The sequence below is a fragment of the Setaria viridis genome, chromosome 8 (genome assembly GCF_005286985.2).
Source record: "Setaria viridis chromosome 8, Setaria_viridis_v4.0, whole genome shotgun sequence".
Taxonomy (NCBI): domain Eukaryota; kingdom Viridiplantae; phylum Streptophyta; class Magnoliopsida; order Poales; family Poaceae; genus Setaria; species Setaria viridis.
In genome coordinates this window covers 33,593,736-33,600,934 of record NC_048270.2, presented here as the reverse complement: position 1 = coordinate 33,600,934, position 7,199 = coordinate 33,593,736, and the positions used below count along the sequence as shown (strand labels likewise).

Below are 7,199 nucleotides of genomic sequence, written 5' to 3'. Positions count from 1 at the left end.
AGCTTCATGGGACATGAACTGATGAACATGAATTTGCTACCTGTGAGTTATATGTCTGTTGATTCCATGATGCATGTAATCATGCGCAGTGCGCCTGTACTCCTTTATTCTGTGTTCTCTGAATTTTTCATAGGCAACTATTTTTCGTTCTTTCGCCCCCCGTCTTCTCCTAGCTCTAAATTGCGGCATGTGACCGTTGGTTTGTTTCTGCAGGGTGCCAAAGAAGTATAAACCCACAGATCTGTTCCTATCTCTCTGAAACTGAAAGACGGCAACGTGAAATGCACACATTCAGATATGTGGCAATATCGGCCGTGGTTGTGGTTGAGCTGCTGGATAGCAGCCAGTTCACTGGCAGTTGGACATGTGCCTTGCTTTCTCTGCAGTTCATTTTGCACCATGACCGGAACAAGGAGAAGAGAAATGCATGCAGAGCAAAAGTCGGCCGGCATGCTGGCTTGACTTCTCCTGAGTTCACAAGAGTGCGAGCAGCAGTTGTTGAACCACCAAAGCATCAGGCTGCGCTCAGATCACTGACCAAACAGCATGGACGGAACATGGAAGAATCCCCATTCGTCGCCGGAACAGATGCCCAAAAAACCTAGAAATTTCATGGCCACGGGAGCAGGCATCCCCAGAGAACACTACCAAGTTTCAGACCCTATAGTACCATCTCTGGAGGGGGGAAATTGAAAAGACGAATTCAAGGCTGCTTGTTTCGTCTGTTTATTCGACCTCTCTACCTGTCCGAACCATGTCTAGTGATGGTGAAATTTCAGTAGAAACACTGCTTAGAAGTTCAAAGAAACATTGGAAATTCATGAATGGTATATGAGGTTATGATCCGAATCCAATCAAAATTTCAATTTCAAATCTGATTCCATCTACGAAGATCAAAAGATCACAAAATTCGTGTGCAATACCACTATAGCAAAAAAAATCACATTTAATTTGTTTTTTAAAGAATTATTCGCACTTGAAATTTTGTATGGCGGTACAATGTAACACTCCATACACTCCATACAACTCCACCTAAAAGAAATACAACTCGAAAGCACTCCACTCTCCAATCTCTTCCTAAAACTGCCTACCCCAGCTCGGCCGGCGGCCGCCCGCCGCCCCCACCCCCGCCTCACCTCCGCCCGAACAGCAGCAGCAAGAACACGAATCCGCCGCCGCGAATCGCCGATTTCAGGTAATCCGCCTCCATTCCTTGCCCTGCACTCGCCGCTCCTGCCCCCCTTTGTTCATCTTGACCTCGCCGTGGGTCGCGCACGCAAGGTGTTCGACGCATTGCCTGTGCGTCCGCACGCACTCGCGCCGGCCATGTGCTCGCGTTTTTCCTCCGGTTTCTTGATGCACGGTGTTTCCTAGCTGATGCTTTCTTAGTTGCATTTGCAAGATCGGCTCAATCAATGGCGAAGACGAGGGGGCCCTCGTGGTCGGACATCCCGCTGGATCTCGCCGGCCGGATCCTCCGCCGGCTGCCTGCTCACGTCGACCGCCTCCGGTTCGCCGCCGTGTGCCCCGAGTGGCAACACGGACGCTTGTGGCAACTGGTTAGTGTTCTCAGGCGAGGATGGCTGCTTCCTGCGGGATCCTTTCTCCAATGCCACGGTGCCACTTCCTGCTTTGTCCCGTGACCGAATCTGCTACGTGGGCGATGAGTCCATTGATGAGGCGAACCTAGCATGGCTGCGAAAGTCTCATCGGTTGATTTTGGAGGAGCCGAGGAGGTGGAAACTAATGTTTTGCTCACCCCACCTAATTGCAGCATTAGTTTCGCTTAGGAAAACCAAACGGATCGCAGTGTGCCAACCAGGGACCAACTCCTGGTGGTCCGTAAGCGTGGAAAACAATTATCCATACTTTGTTGACATGGCATTCCATCAGGGCAAGCTCTATGCCCTTACTATCCTGGGTATACTATGTGCCATCGACATTAGTGTGGACAGCAGCACGGCCAACCCATGGGTTTCTGAAATGCGAAAGATCATCGACGATCCGCCTTTCTCAATTCCACTGGTTACGAAGATGACCTATCTAGTTGAATCGCGTGGTGTGTTGCTGGTGGTGTTGCGAAAGTTGGCAGAAGGAGTGACAGGAGGAGCTCTCCCTGAAACTGCTGCATGTGAACAGAATGAGATTGAGGTGTTTGAAGCCAGTTTGAGGCAGTCTGAAACCATTGATGAACCTTGAGGTAGCAAGTAGCATGTACCGTCTGTTATGGACTTATTCAGTTAGCTTGGAATCAATTGGGCGTGGTGTCTCTAGTTGGGGAGAGGTTAATTGCAAGCTTGCTTGTTTGATCTTAATCTTGCTATCTTGAATATCTTGTTTGATCTTAATGATGCTATCTTGAATACTTTGTTGGCAGTATTGACTTGGCAGGTTCTTGTATTTCCTTTTTGTGATGTTTTGAGTTGAAATATTCGTGAGCCATGTGGAAGTAACTAGGCTAGCTGACGTCTCTTGTAGTGAGATATTTCCGATGAGATTTCTAAATTTCTGGAAGTAAAATAAGATGGTAGTGTTGATTTAATTATTTGGATCATTTAACTGTAAGTTTGCTAAGTGACCATAACAGTTAATTATTGGGATCATTTAACTGTTATGCACTTTATAGTCATACTCCCTCCATCCCAAATTATATGTCGTTTTGGCTTTTGTAGATGCATAGATATTATTATGCAATCTAAGTGCATAACAAGATCTATGAATCTAATAAATCAAACGACCTATTATTTGGGACAGAAGAAGTAGTACTTTTAAAGTGGGAGGTGGGGCCAGAGTGTTGTCCTAGTGCTACAATCACAATGCTGAACCTTTTTCTCAACCCATATTTCCTGACCCATGGCATTTGGATTGGCAAAAGCGAAAAAAAACATACTGACAAAATGCACACCTAGATTTGTTTGTCTGTGCAGAATTCATCAACCAGGGTCAGTTTTGCTTGAACTGTCTATCGGCGAGCATCATAATTCTTGCAATGTTGGCGATTGGCGATAACGAAAAATATTTTCTCATATCCATTATCAATCTGAATCTGAGACAGAAACAAAGAATTTCAGGGAAACATGGGAAAGGGGGAAACAAGAAGGATGATAAAACAACTGAAGCCACAGCAGCCTCACCTTTTAGTGTCAAGGTTCACCAAGATGTAGTTCAGCTGCATGTGGCAATTGAGCACTGGATGTACTCTGCATCTTCACCTGCTTATCGACTTCATCAGAGTATAGTAAGGCTGGGATGATTGGGATGAAATTCAGCTGCACACGCCTCAGTGTAGCCTTTACTTGTTCCACCTCCTCAGTGCTGGCCACTTCAGATCGCAACTCGATGAACACATCCTGCAGCAATGGTAGGTTCCTTATGTCCACATCGAGACCGCCATCGCTGCTGGTGGTTTCTTTTGCTTCCCACATAAAGAACAGCTCGAGATAAAGCTCTCTGAGCCTCGGCATAGCTCCTTGCCGAAATACGACAGGCTATACAAATCCCCAAAACTTGCAGTGTACAAGGCACGGGAACAAGCCAGCACCAACATCGAATCTCCCATTGCATGTATTCCAAGGTTCACATGGTCCACATCCAGTTCTAGAGAGCGAAGAGCTGGCAACCTCCCGAGGATCTCGAGATCCTTTAGCTGCAGCTCCCTCACGTACGGCGATCCATAGAAAGGAGAGGTTCGGAAGGACTGATCTATTCATCCAAGCTGGAAGTGCTGAGAACCAGCAGCTCCGTACTGTACTCAGTCTACAAAGATGTTGTGGGGCAACCCAGGCATCCAATCCACCAATGCTGCGTCGACCATCGATGACCTCAATGTATAGATTCCTAATCTTTTGCAGCTTGCTTAGGTACTCCAGTAGCTGGCCCATCTCTTCTATGGAATCCATGGTGGAGTCATCAATGCGTAATAGCAGATATTCAAGGCATGCCATGTTTCCAATCCTGCTTGGCAGTCTTGTAGACCAGTCGGTGTATAGGAACATCAAGTTTCTTAGCTGAACAACAGTCGGTGGCAAGCTAGAAATTTGGTTACGCTTTACGTCCAAAGTTTGTAGAAATGAGAGGTTTCCTATTTTCTCGGGGAGTTGAGCAATACTTGTGCCACGTAGTCCCAGGTACCTCAAGTGAAATAAATTCCCAAGATGCTTAAGGCTGTAACTTTGTGAAAGATTACAACCATGTAGATCCAACGTGTAACTCGGAAACTCTCAAGGGCCGGCATTAAATCAAGAGCAGATGGAAATACAAAAACTGACCTCGCTTGTAGTCCAAGTCACAGAATGATCTGTGTTCTCTAAATTTTGTCATAGCCAACTATTTTTCGTCCCCCCCCCCCCCCCCCCGCCCATCTAAAATGCGGACATGTGATGGTTGGTTTGTTTCTGCAGGGTGCCAAAGAAGTATAAACCCACAGATCTGTTCCTAGCTCTCTGAAACTGAAAGACGGCAATGTGAAATGTACACATTCAGATATGTGGCAATATCGGCCGTGGTCGTGGTTGTGGTTGTGGTTGAGCTGCAGGATAGCAGCCAGTTCACTGGCAGTTGGACATGTGCCTTGCCTTCTCTGCAGTTCATTTTGCACCATGACCGGAACAAGGAGAACAGAAATGCATGCAGAGCAAAAGTCGGCCGGCATGCTGGCTTTGACTTCTCCTGAGTTCACAAGAGTGCGAGCAGCAGTTGTTGAACCACCAAAGCATCAGGCTGCGCTCAGATCACTGACCAAACAGCATGGACGGAACATGGAAGAATCCCCATTCGTCGCCGGAACAGATGCCCAAAAAACCTAGAAATTTCATGGCCACGGGAGCAGGCATCCCCAGAGAACACTACCAAGTTTCAGACCCTATAGTACCATCTCTGGAGGGGGGAAATTGAAAAGACGAATTCAAGGCTGCTTGTTTCGTCTGTTTATTCGACCTCTCTACCTGTCCGAACCATGTCTAGTGATGGTGAAATTTCAGTAGAAACACTGCTTAGAAGTTCAAAGAAACATTGGAAATTCATGAATGGTATATGAGGTTATGATCCGAATCCAATCAAAATTTCAATTTCAAATCTGATTCCATCTACGAAGATCAAAAGATCACAAAATTCGTGTGCAATACCACTATAGCAAAAAAAATCACATTTAATTTGTTTTTTAAAGAATTATTCGCACTTGAAATTTTGTATGGCGGTACAATGTAACACTCCATACACTCCATACAACTCCACCTAAAAGAAATACAACTCGAAAGCACTCCACTCTCCAATCTCTTCCTAAAACTGCCTACCCCAGCTCGGCCGGCGGCCGCCCGCCGCCCCCACCCCCGCCTCACCTCCGCCCGAACAGCAGCAGCAAGAACACGAATCCGCCGCCGCGAATCGCCGATTTCAGGTAATCCGCCTCCATTCCTTGCCCTGCACTCGCCGCTCCTGCCCCCCTTTGTTCATCTTGACCTCGCCGTGGGTCGCGCACGCAAGGTGTTCGACGCATTGCCTGTGCGTCCGCACGCACTCGCGCCGGCCATGTGCTCGCGTTTTTCCTCCGGTTTCTTGATGCACGGTGTTTCCTAGCTGATGCTTTCTTAGTTGCATTTGCAAGATCGGCTCAATCAATGGCGAAGACGAGGGGGCCCTCGTGGTCGGACATCCCGCTGGATCTCGCCGGCCGGATCCTCCGCCGGCTGCCTGCTCACGTCGACCGCCTCCGGTTCGCCGCCGTGTGCCCCGAGTGGCAACACGGACGCTTGTGGCAACTGGTTAGTGTTCTCAGGCGAGGATGGCTGCTTCCTGCGGGATCCTTTCTCCAATGCCACGGTGCCACTTCCTGCTTTGTCCCGTGACCGAATCTGCTACGTGGGCGATGAGTCCATTGATGAGGCGAACCTAGCATGGCTGCGAAAGTCTCATCGGTTGATTTTGGAGGAGCCGAGGAGGTGGAAACTAATGTTTTGCTCACCCCACCTAATTGCAGCATTAGTTTCGCTTAGGAAAACCAAACGGATCGCAGTGTGCCAACCAGGGACCAACTCCTGGTGGTCCGTAAGCGTGGAAAACAATTATCCATACTTTGTTGACATGGCATTCCATCAGGGCAAGCTCTATGCCCTTACTATCCTGGGTATACTATGTGCCATCGACATTAGTGTGGACAGCAGCACGGCCAACCCATGGGTTTCTGAAATGCGAAAGATCATCGACGATCCGCCTTTCTCAATTCCACTGGTTACGAAGATGACCTATCTAGTTGAATCGCGTGGTGTGTTGCTGGTGGTGTTGCGAAAGTTGGCAGAAGGAGTGACAGGAGGAGCTCTCCCTGAAACTGCTGCATGTGAACAGAATGAGATTGAGGTGTTTGAAGCCAGTTTGAGGCAGTCTGAAACCATTGATGAACCTTGAGGTAGCAAGTAGCATGTACCGTCTGTTATGGACTTATTCAGTTAGCTTGGAATCAATTGGGCGTGGTGTCTCTAGTTGGGGAGAGGTTAATTGCAAGCTTGCTTGTTTGATCTTAATCTTGCTATCTTGAATATCTTGTTTGATCTTAATGATGCTATCTTGAATACTTTGTTGGCAGTATTGACTTGGCAGGTTCTTGTATTTCCTTTTTGTGATGTTTTGAGTTGAAATATTCGTGAGCCATGTGGAAGTAACTAGGCTAGCTGACGTCTCTTGTAGTGAGATATTTCCGATGAGATTTCTAAATTTCTGGAAGTAAAATAAGATGGTAGTGTTGATTTAATTATTTGGATCATTTAACTGTAAGTTTGCTAAGTGACCATAACAGTTAATTATTGGGATCATTTAACTGTTATGCACTTTATAGTCATACTCCCTCCATCCCAAATTATATGTCGTTTTGGCTTTTGTAGATGCATAGATATTATTATGCAATCTAAGTGCATAACAAGATCTATGAATCTAATAAATCAAACGACCTATTATTTGGGACAGAAGAAGTAGTACTTTTAAAGTGGGAGGTGGGGCCAGAGTGTTGTCCTAGTGCTACAATCACAATGCTGAACCTTTTTCTCAACCCATATTTCCTGACCCATGGCATTTGGATTGGCAAAAGCGAAAAAAAACATACTGACAAAATGCACACCTAGATTTGTTTGTCTGTGCAGAATTCATCAACCAGGGTCAGTTTTGCTTGAACTGTCTATCGGCGAGCATCATAATTCTTGCAATGTTGGCGA

General features: G+C 46.7%; 2 long non-coding RNA genes across 2 annotated transcripts; both read left to right on the top strand.

Annotated features, from left to right (window-relative positions):
• Positions 1 to 1,053: 1,053 nt before the first annotated feature.
• Positions 1,054 to 2,542, top strand: LOC117834541 (uncharacterized). Its single transcript, XR_011896286.1, has 2 exons — positions 1,054 to 1,195; positions 1,390 to 2,542. It is a non-coding gene; the product is annotated as an uncharacterized lncRNA (long non-coding RNA).
• Positions 2,543 to 5,253: 2,711 nt separating this feature from the next.
• Positions 5,254 to 6,742, top strand: LOC117834539 (uncharacterized). The gene is made up of 2 exons (XR_011896284.1): positions 5,254 to 5,395; positions 5,590 to 6,742. It is a non-coding gene; the product is annotated as an uncharacterized lncRNA (long non-coding RNA).
• The last annotated feature ends 457 nt before the right edge of the window (positions 6,743 to 7,199 follow it).